This window comes from Cryptomeria japonica, chromosome 11 (genome assembly GCF_030272615.1).
Source record: "Cryptomeria japonica chromosome 11, Sugi_1.0, whole genome shotgun sequence".
Lineage (NCBI taxonomy): Eukaryota > Viridiplantae > Streptophyta > Pinopsida > Cupressales > Cupressaceae > Cryptomeria > Cryptomeria japonica.
The window spans coordinates 674,222,437-674,234,568 of NC_081415.1; positions in this window are offsets into that span (position 1 = coordinate 674,222,437).

Below are 12,132 nucleotides of genomic sequence, written 5' to 3' on the forward strand. Positions count from 1 at the left end.
ACTATGGCATAAAATTCCTAGTCATACATTGAATATCTCTTCCTGGCATCATTCAATTTCTCACTAAAATATGCTACTGCTCTCCCTTCCTAACTCAAGACTACTCCTATTGTTGTTCTACTTGCATCACAATCCACTTGAAAGACTTTATTGAAATCTGGTAAAGCTAACACATGCTGCTTAGTCACTTTCTACTTCAACGATTCAAAAATTTCATCTGCTTTGGTGGTCCACTTGAATTCCTTCTGATCTCTTCTCATGGTCTCAGTCATAGGGTTACAAACTAAACTAAATTTTTTGATAAACTTCTGGTAAAAACTAGCCAATCCATGAAATGATCTTACCTCCTCAATGCTTTCTGGTGTAGGCCACTCAATAATGGCTTTCACTTTCTCGAGGTCCATTTTCAAACCATCCATAGATATCACAAATCCTAAATAGGCTAACTCATCCTTCATGAAAGTACACTTCTTGATATTGATCAACAACTTTTCTTCTCCTAACCTCTATAAAACTTGTCTTCACTGCAACAAATTCTCATCTTTTGTCTTACTGAAAATCAAAATGTCATCAAAATACACAATAACAAACTTACCCAAGAATTTATTCAATACCTCATTCATCAACCTCATGAAAGTACTCGGTGCATTAGTCAATCCAAAAGGCATAACCAACCATTCATATAGCCCTTCATTTATCTTAAATGTTGTCTTCCACTCATCACCTTCTTTGATCCTGATCTGATGATATCCACTCTTCAAATCTATCTTTGTAAAGTATTTTTCTCCACTCAAACAGTCCATTATGTCATCCATCCTAGGCAAAGGAAATCGGTATTTCACTGTGATCTTGTTTATTGCTCTGGAATCTGTACACATTCTCTATTCTCCATTCTTCTTTGGTGCTAATACTATTGATACTATACAAGGGACCAGACTCTCCCTAATCAAACCTTTGTTCACAAAACTCCTACACTTTTCTATTTAGTTCTTCATTCTCTGCCGGTGTCAACCGGTGTGCAGCTTTGTTAGGCAAACTAGCTTTGGGAACCAAGTCCATGCAATGACTAATACTTCTTATAGGTGGCAATCCATCAGGTAAATTATCTGAAAAGATTCCCTCATATTTTGCCAGCAAATCTTTTATCTCTTCCAGGTGCTCTCCTTCTGGTTCTGGTCTCTTAGTCTTCTTAGGAATTAAGGTGTTACTGCGTCATTTATTCCTCATGAAAAGAGTGAGTCATCCTATAAAAATTCCATTCAGAGTCCTTGTCTTTCTTGTAACACCTCGGTTCAAGCCCCTAATCCATTTGTAAATCATCTTTTGATGAAAAATGCCAAGTTGTAGTAATTGGTTGAACTCTGTCAACACTTTGAACTATCCTGAACTGGGTTCATTAGGTTCATTTAGGTTCCGCTGGTTCCTAGGCATTTCGGGGGATTTTCCATACTAACTTTTTCTTTAAGTTTTTGCAACGGCTCCTTATGTTTTTAATTTTGTGTGCGGCAGCATGTCACGTCATCACATTTCAGGCATTGAACATATTGAACCTGGTTCAAAAGGTTCAAACATGTTCAACATGTTCAACGCAGTGCAAATGGTCAGCAGTGCTTGACAGAGTTAATGCTCTCGGCAAGATTTTTCCCGAGCGCGGCATATGTCTTGAACTACTTGAACCCCAAGGAAGTCTATTCGGGATGTTCATATGTGTTCTATTTTGGTGGGTCCCACGAGTTAAGTGATTTGATGGTGCATTGATTGCCAAATATGAAGGAGGTGAACCATATCTTTAGGTGACGTCAATTGTTGGCGTTTCAAAGTAAGTAATCATTTCGGGAACTGGCAGTTACTTCAAAAATGCCACCATGCATTCAATGCATGCGTGCGATGTCCAATCCACAAACTTAACACACTCAGACTGACAATTGGAATTATTGCATTCAATGGTTCTGTATCATTTCCCTCACTATAAGGTATGAAGGATTATTAGTGCTCTGCATCTTGTTCTTCACTGCTGCGGTTTTATTTTTCCTGGATAGGAGTCTTGTTTGCTGCTAGTCGTCATCTGGTTGTTCAACTGTGAAGGTGAGTCCTTTTTCTTGTTCTCTCTAGTAGTTTTTACTTGCATTTTCTCTTTCATAGAAAGGTTTGCTACAACCAATTAAGGCTTATTGCTTTGAATTATGAAGTCCACACTGCATTTGTTCGGGAATGTTTTTAGCCTTGCATGTATTGAACCCATAGTTAGCGATACCGACCTTAAAGGGGAAAATCTTGAGGTTTTAAAAGAGAGGGTGTTCAAGGGAATTGACAAATCTTTTGGTGTCAAGATTTTGAGTAGCGGTCTCATAGAAGATTTTCGGGAATGTATCGCTAGATACGACCCAGTCTCTAAGACCATTAGGAGAGACAATGGTGAAACCCTTCTTGCCATAAATCATGAAGTAATTTCCTCCATCTTCAAGATACCTGATTACCAATTCTCAAACTTTTCCCCTGCTCAGTCAATCATCGAGTTCAACGCGGACAGAACCAGACACCGTAGCAAAATTCTGGTTGAAGATTCCTCAAAGAGGTGGTTCCAGATTACCCAAGAATCCTAATAAGAATCACATGTTGCCTCACAATCATGATGTTAGGATTTTGTTGCACCGAGCTAGAGGGTCTGCTGAAGCTTACAGCTTTGATGACTGGATTTATTGCTACGTGTAGCTGGTTTTAGAAGGGAACCAGTATCTTGATTGGGCTGAATTGATTGCTGATTCAATGAGGGAACAACTGAGTATGGCTAGTCAGTTCAAATAGAACTTCTTTATTTCTTTGTGTCTCTTGTATTGTTTGGCATGTGTTAAGGAGTTAGTTGGAATACCAAAATAGCTCATTGAGGAGGATGTTCCCGTATATGAGTTCTATCCCATGCTGCAAAAGGATAAGGCCTTGCAGGATTTCAGAAGGGTGCACAATGCTTTTCTGGGCAACTTGTGCCATAAATTGAAGAATATGAAAGTCAAAAGAATCTCCAAGGATGCACATACATTGATAAAGAGGTTTGGCAGTTTCTATATCCAGTTTACACACCTCTATTACATAAGGATAGGTGGCTTTGAAGAGGAGCCCTTCAAGCTCCCTCATTTTTGTTCAGATTGCTTTGTTCTAGTGGAGATATGTAGGTAGCTGACCTCTATAATCAAAAAGGCACAACCCAGGGATAAATGGGATGGTCATTTTCCCATCCAATTGGGCATGTTGTCTTGCAGTTCGATGTCCGATGCTTTGAGTATTGGAGCAGATCTCATGAATTTCAATTTTTCCCTGTATCCTGAAAGGAAAGGTTTTGATAATAAGGGTTTTTCCCGAAGTCTTGGTCTAATGCCACACCTCCCAATGCCACAATTAGAAGACTTTTGGGAAGATTGTAGTGATGAGCTTGAGGTTTTTAAAAAGGAAAATATGAGGATGGTGTTAGAACAAGTGATTTTATTACAGGTAAAGTTGGACATTAAGGGGCTCGAAGAGGACTATCTAGAGCTATTCGAACCAAGATACTTAGCCCGAGCAAAAACTGAAATGCCTCCAATCGACTAGGACGAGGAGGAGAAAGATGATATACAGTTAGGGACCAAAGTAGTTTTGGAGAGGACCGTGGCGTGGGTCGCTAGGAAGAAAGCAGTGAAATTAGGCGTTAAGTCTAATTCTGCGAGAAGTAATGAGGTCCCTCTACGTTCACCAAAGCGTCTTTTTAACAATGCTTCTATACCTGTTCATGTAGGTAAAGATAAAAAGTTGCCCTAGCTTAGTCATAGGTCTAATTCAGCTTTGGATTTCTGTACTCCTCGACATACCCAGTCCCGAAGTGCTGCTCAAAGAAAGATGGATCAAGCAAAGGATTCAGGGCTGAAAGATACGATTCTTGATGCCCAAATATTTGAAGTTGAAGACCTGGATAGCGATGTTGCTAATGCCCTAGATTCTCATATAGTGACTATGGCTATGACACCAACTTCCAAAGCGATCGAAGGAACAACCAGTTCCAGTGCAACTCCTAAGTGGTTGACCACTTCGGTGAATAGAAAGCGGAATTTTCTTCCCGTGACTATTCCAATTTAGGAAATGGTTGTTAAGTACACAGATAAGGGCCCCAAGCCAAAAAAGTTCAAAACCGCCGCCCACTTGGATAATGATGAAGGAACTGGAAAATGGGTTGCTGAAATTGCCTCATACAAATTGAAGGACGAAAACAAGGAAGCTAGCCCCGATGATTTTGAGATCACAAAGGTGGAGCTGGGAAATATGAGTAGGGACTCAAACAATCATTTCTTCCAGGTATCGACAAAGAAAATTCTCACCAGATCGGAGAAGGATGGGTTGGAAAAGAGAGAGCTAATGAGACACATAAATATTCTTGCCCAGTTCATCGACAACATTGGTTGCTTTGGGGCACTCCCTATATCTCATGCTACAGTGAACTTCGACCCAACTTCACCAGAAAAGAAAAAGTTAATGGGCCAAGTTCAAGGGGCCAAGAGTATTGCAGAAGCCATGGAGAAATGGATTGAGGGAATAGTCAAGGACGAGGAGAAGTATATCACCAACTCCTGGAAGTTATGTGACGTGATACAGAGTCTTATCGCAGAAGTTCAAAATCAACTTGTGCCATGGGAGAAAGAGGAACACAAATGGCAGAATATCTTGCCTTTGTTCGCCAAAATAGAAGAATATGGGGTTACCAGGTTTCTGACAGAACACTCAATCAAACTGGTAGCGGATGAATGTCAGCTATTTGTGTTGAAGAAAACCATAATGTGGTGGGTGCTTACCTTCAATTCTGTGATCTCCGATGCTAAGACCTCTGTTTATGAGCTCCAAGATCTCTAGTACAGTATAGTTAATGACAACAAGGTGGTTAACCCTGACCATGATTGGTAATTGGGAATTTGCGGGTTGAACACACAGGATACAATCAGGGCTTTTTGGATAAACATGGAGAAAATCAAAGCCAAGGGTAACTTCACTTCGGAAGATATAACAAGGGTGGCTAGGATCGAGTCCATGACCTTCATTGGGAATGATCAGTTACTGAAACATGCCGAAAAGATGGTGAAGCACCCATGGAATAAGGAAGCAGTGAAGGCAAAGCTCAATGCGATGAAGGTTTTGAACCAATCTATTATCCAGGAGCTCACAACCGCCCACGATGCCCATGAAAGCGGAGAGGATGATGGTGATGAAAAAGCGACATAATACATTGATCCAGGCCTGGTTTCCTTTATTTATGTAATTTCTCATGTTTATGCAAAGACTTCGGGACATCTGTCCCAAAATACATCTTGTTGGTTTCATAACTATTTTGGGGGAAGTCGAGTTTTCAGGGAGACCTCCCCTGTTCTAAAAACTATAAATTAAAGGAAAGTAGATAGAATAGGGGTTAGATTTTGTGACAAATTTTAGTTAGCTTTTTTTTTCCCTCTGTTTTGTAAAATTTCTGTTTTGTAGAAGGAAGAATCAAACTTTTAAATCTGGAATAGAAAACGATTTATATATGTATTATTGTGCCTTTGTCGCATAAGAATATATATATACAAGGATCATACTATTTTTGTTGAAAATAAGAAAAAACATTGAGTTTTGAATCTGTGCAGTCGCATATCTTTGTGTATGTTGATCTGATCAAACAGTAGCAATCACCTTTTCTAAGTGCATAAATTTTTTTATTTTTCTGAGATTCCTTCCTACGAGTTTTGTTCTAAAAAAATGGTTTTGTGTTTGAGGATAGATTTGGTTTCTCTTATCTGAATTGTTGGAGTGGCATTCTAGACTTTGATTCAGTTATTTCCATGTCTTGTGTTGTTTAGTCGAGAAGTTAATTCTTCTTCTCTGAAAAATGTGTGAAATTTTGGCCTCTCATCCAGGAATGATGTAGGTAGCCTTACATGCTTTCGGGTTAAAAGCATACCAATCAAAAATTAATTAGATTATTCCCTGAATAGTTGAGATAGGGAGCTGTACCTATAGAAAATTCAGAGGGAAATGGTTTATACAACATTTTCCCAACTGCTTAGTTGAATACTTGCCTTTGATAGAAGGCGACTGAGTTTTTGAAATTGATCATTTTTAAGAAAGGCAAAATCCGTTCACTAACGTAAGGCAAAACATACATTCTCATGTCTCAGTCCATCCATGAATTTCCTTCCATCTACTAAACAGATTTTGGTATTCATACAAACTTCATTCTTTAAAGGTTCCTCCAAAGGTAACAAGGTTTGCTTCATCCCATTGGCCACAATAGTGTATGTATTCTTCCTCTCATCATGTATTGTGTGTCTATCAAACTACCAAGGTCTACCCAATAAAAGATGACAAATATCCGTACATATAATATCACAAAAAACTTCATCATGGTAATTCCCAATTTTCAATTTCACCAAACATTGTTCACTTACTAACAAGTTATGTTCATCCTGAATTCATGCTATCTGGTAAGGCTTAGGGTGTTTCAATTTCTCCAATTTCAACTTATTCACCATCTTTTCTGAAACAAAATTATCTGAACTACCACTATTAATAAAAACTTTATAACACTTATCCGATACCTTACATATGGTCTCGAATAGATGCTTCCTCTACAAGGGCTCTTCATCTCCTCCGGTATGACACAAAGCTCTCCTCATCATCAATAGTTCTCCGTCTTCCAGTTTATTTTCTGATCCATTGGGGTTTTCTTCTAGTAGCCTCTTTCTTCTTAAACTCAAATGCACGGTGTCCTTCTCCTCCATACCTAAAGAAAGTTCCTCTAAATATCCTCTTCTCCTATCTTCCAAAGTTCTCATTTCGGTAACCATCTGGTTCTCTCCTTCGACAGAAATTTATATCATTCTTCGGGTATGAATTACCTTCCTTGCTCACTTTCTTCTCCTTGTTCTAATCTGTATTGGTTCCTCTTCTTTCGGTATATCCTCTACCCCCTTGAAATCTTCCTCTGGTCAACCTTCCACCTCTACCTCTCTGTCTCTACTCATGTCTTTTGTTTAATTTCTCTTTAGCCTTGAGGACATACTAGTAAGACTCTTCAACATTCTCCAATTTGATCATACTAAGTTCATCTTGTATAGACATCCATAATCCATTCAAATATCTTGCAACTTGTTTAACTTCATTGTCAATATGTCCAGATCTGATGTTCAACTTGTAAAATGCTTCAGTGTACTCCTTCACACTAGATTCCTTCTGTCTCAAATTCTGCAACTTCCAGAATAAATCCACTTGATAATTCACCGACACAAACTTTGATTTCAACTTAGAAATCATCCGATCCCATGTCTTAATTTTTTTCTTTACCTCTTCTTTGTCTATCAACTTGCAAATGCTCCCACCAAATAGATGCATGACCTTTCAACTGGGTATAGGCATATTTCACGTTCCTCTCTTGTGCAGTGTTTTCAAAATCAAAATACTTCTCCATTTTTGAGATCCAATCCATCAATTTGTTTGAATCTAACTTCCCATCATATTCCAATGGGGTAAAATGAGGTTTAGTGTTCACCCTACTCAAAACCCTTAAAAACCTTTCTTCATCTGGATCAACCGCCAGTAGGTTTTCTTGTTCTGTCAGGGCTTCTTCTCCTTCATCTTCACTCATATCTCTGTCATAACAGGGTCTACATTCCCACATGCTCCACCATTTCTAGTTCCTCTTTGCGCCATCGATTCATGCTAGTCCTTGCAATTGTAGGTCAGATCCACAATCCGCCACCCTACAACAAGAAATTTAGGACACACAACTTCTGGAATGAAACTTTGCTCTGATACCACTTGAAGTAGTCACTGGTGAGGAGGGACCTCAAACAGATCAATCTGGACCATTCAACAAGAGTAAACACAATGGAAACACAAAGATATGATGGAGGAAATGTAGAACATATTGATTTATTTCTTGAAATTTGATTACATCCAACCGGTAACAATCGGGTTACAACATACCGACTCATAGGCCTGGTAGAATAGGTCACAATCGGGACCTTGACTCGAAAGATATATCTTCTATGCACAATCTAGGTACTTGATTCTCTTCTTCATTATGTTCTAAAGTATAATTAAAAATATATATCGATCCAAAGGATCTAGTCAACCCAAAAGGGATCAAAACCCGAAGAACAAGACCTAACATGAAAATAACAAGGTCAGCCTCCGCCAAGAGATTCCTCCAGAAAATCCAAAGAATGGAACGTAGATCGCGGGAAAAGGTCAGCCACATGCCAAGGAATATCAAAAACAATTCCCAAGGCCCCACAAGCTTTGGAATGGGTTATGCTAGTTTACCAGAATAGGTCTCAGGCAAACGGTAACAAAGGAACAACTGATAACAAGAAACTGTCATGGAAACCGGTAGCGATATCTTGCTAGAAATTGATCCAAATGCGATGTGGTCTAAAAGAAAGAAAGATGATCAAGTCTTCAAGTAGAATCCAACTCCACAAGATCCGATGAGCCAAAATCGGGACACACAAAAAGGAAAACAAAAAGGAAAACATTTTTGGTTGATGCAAGATTGCAATGAACCGGGGATGCTCCTGCATCATGAATACTCAAATTATTGATAATGATAGATGATAGATTCATTAGGGTGCCAGATGAGAGGGGAAATCCCTCTTATATACTTTCTAGTGGGTTTAATTGACTAAATTTTTGATTTAGGCCGACATAGGGGGGATTTTCTCGCTATGATTTAAGATGAGCACAAGGGAGGGGCCCCAAGATAGGTCCCAAATAGGGGATCCCAAGGCTCCATGCCCTAGTATTTCCCTATTTTGTGGCGGGATCAAGGTTCAGGAAGAGCGTAGGGTTTAATTTTAATGTATTTTTGATGTGCATGAGCATATTCTAGTCTTCGATTAGGCCAAGGGGTGCAAACACTAAAGAGAAGACCCAAATGTAGTGAAAAATTGCAAGGGGTGCAATTTTAGGACGTTACATTTAACCCCCACTTTAGCGAGAGTATGAGCTTACACAAATACTACTGGTAAAGTACAAGGAATTCAGATTGAAAGACTCTCACCACATCAAGGAGGCAAGATTCACAAAGCCCCCAATTGACTTTAGGATCTTATTACTTTGATGATAAGGTAAAAGGGAAGATCATGAGAGAGAGAGAGAGAACCATGACTACAACTAGTAAGGTTCTCTTCCTATGAGTCATGAAACGAAGCACCAAAATTTATAAAGAAAAGAAAAATTTCACTAAGTAACTTTAAGTATCAAAAAAGAGAATCATGAGTGGAGTGTATGCCCCCATGTTAAAACGAATGCGCATGCCTTATCGGGAGCAATTGCTTTAAGGTAGGATACACCCAAAGAAGAAAAGCACATTAACATAATAATTTAGCTCCCAAGAGACGACAAATGAAAGGAAAATGAACACAAAACACAAAGAATGAGGTAGTTTAACCTAACTTTGGACTTAGTATACTTTTTATGATAACTCATGTATATCATGTATATATATATATGCATAGAATCATCCTCATCCGCCAAAGAGAGGAAACCACCATGGAAGAAGGGAACACATATGTCTTTTGAGTCAACATGGAAAAGACCAAAAGAGATCTCAAAACTTTGTATCATGCTCAAGTAGACAACACTGGGGACAACAAATAGAATAATTTCACAAACAAGTAAGAGAGGAGAGAGAGAGAGTCTACAATGCTAATGAAGCTAATCAAGCATGTTGTCCTCCCCCTGATCTTGTTGAACATTACTTTAGGAGGGTGGATAACATGCAAGAGGAGACACATCAAGCATGGTAGGTGGAGCTATCACAAGTTCCAAACAAGGACCATGCTCTAATGATAAGTCACTTTGTTCGTTACTAGGAGCTAGGATGAATGATTTTGAAAATTTTGCAGATAATTGATTGTCAATGTCAACATATTTATATTCATCATAAAAAATATTAGGATAACATTTTCATCATTAAGAACATTTTCACCTATTTCTTCATCAAGATTAATAAGAATAGGAGCTCTAATAGGAATAGAACTTGAACCATCATTTGTCTTAAGCATTTTGCATCTTGGAGAATTAGGTTGAACATCCTATTTAGGAGAAAATGGAATCATCAATAGTTGGTGTTTTGGGAGAAGAAATGGTTTGGGAAGCAACTTCACGAGCTCTAGCACGACCTCTTCATCGAAATTCTCTCACACAACGATTTCTTCTAGTCTTGGCTGAACGTTGAGGAGGGTTAGGTTCATTAGTTATAGGCTTCATCTCTTCTTTTAGGGAAGGATGAGTGAGTTAGGTCTTATAAGTTGGACAATGAGAGAGGTCGGTCATTTCTCTCTATAAGATGAAGGAGGAGGAACCACACCATATAAAGGAGGAATAGGAGGTGTAGGAAGGAGACCGGGTCCATCATGGGGAGGAGGGATAGGTATAACGTTAGGAGGGATAGTTTGTTTTTAAGGAGGAAGAGGAGACTCATCCATAGGACAAGAAATAGATTCTTTGTTAGGAAGTGGGTGTTGGATATCATTGGCCTATGATGAACTGGTATGTTGATATGATGAAAATGTATGTTTTCATTGATGTCAATAAGTTTAAGTGAACTGATATGCAGATTGAAGAAGTTGGTGAACCGGTATGAAGAGGCATGAAGAGATTCAGTGAACCGGTGTTGGGGTTTCACTAAGTGTGATTACCGGTTGGTAGTCTTAGTTCTATGGTTATCAGTTTGGTGATCCAGCTTGTGTGATGAACTAATGATACTCTGTGATGAGTTAGCTAAGAGATGTGATCGAGGTGCCACATCACCTTTGTGCATGTGAAGGATTGAGGCATAAGAAGATCAACCGCGTTTGAAGTCTACCTCAAGAATGTTCATTCTTCTTAGTGGTATAAGAAGAAAGCATGATGGGTTACTGATTCCCATGAGCAGTGATGAATGAATGATGTATATTGTCTTGTGATCTATTTTCAAATTCTAATGCTCTATGCAATATGTTTGGACGGTTAGGATTGGACTGCCTGTGTTGTAAACCTAATATGTTTAGGGTTTAGGGTTTATGTTACCGACCTATCTGTTTTCTATAAGGTCAATGATGTTTGTTATTGTAAAGTTGTTGGCAAATGTTGTGTGTATGTATCCAAGTGAAGAGATACTTGATACTTGCCAGACCGGTAAGAGGTAAACTGCAGAGTGTGATTGCAGAGTAGAGGATATGAAATGGATCTGCCTTGGCATGTAGTGCTGTTATTAGATTATAGTTTTCCTATTGTCTTCTAATCATTTCAACATATGGAAAATCCCTTTACCAGGTAGCTTTAACAGGCTTATTGTAAAACCTATAGCCAGGTGACTCAAGATAATTGAGTTCTTTAAATCCTCTAGCGAGGTAACCTTTAACAGGATATATAGCCATCCCTTAACCGGGTGATCTCTAACAGGATCAGTTCCTAGCAGAACCTTATTGTAAAGTCTTTAACCAGACTAGGCTCCTAATAGGGTGAGCTTCGAAAGAGTTCAAAACAAGCTTTTGGGTATTCATCCCCACTGTGGTTTTTCCCATTTGGGTTTCCACGTGAAAAATATGTGTGTTATGTGTTATGCATTTTTCATGTGATGTTTATGAAGTATTTGGTTGAAGGATTATGCATGCAGGATTAATAGGTTATGGTATTTTTAGTATACCACATGCATATTTTTTTGGGTGAAGTTGATATTACATAATTGATCATATTTGAAGTATTCGGACCTATCAATTTATGGTGTCTGGTGTCTTACTGTGTTTAACTAGTATTGCCATGGTTAAGTTCGGTAATGGTGATAACCAACTAGTTTTGCTTTAGAAAGATAAGTTGTTAAGAGATTTTTTATCTGTACTGATTCACCCCCCCCTCTCCATACTGGTTGGGGTATCTGCTGTTCATCATTATTCATGAAAGGGGTATCTCTTTTCTTGGGTGAAAGGATACTCTTCTCTTTGGGAAGAAGATTATTTCTTTCCTTAGGAGGAAGAACAATCATATCCTCAAGGAGGGGTATATGATCATCAAGAGGAATGCTAAGTATTGGATTTGTAGGTTTACTCAAGGATTAAATCATTTCATTTTTCCAATTTTGATATGATCTAAAAAGAG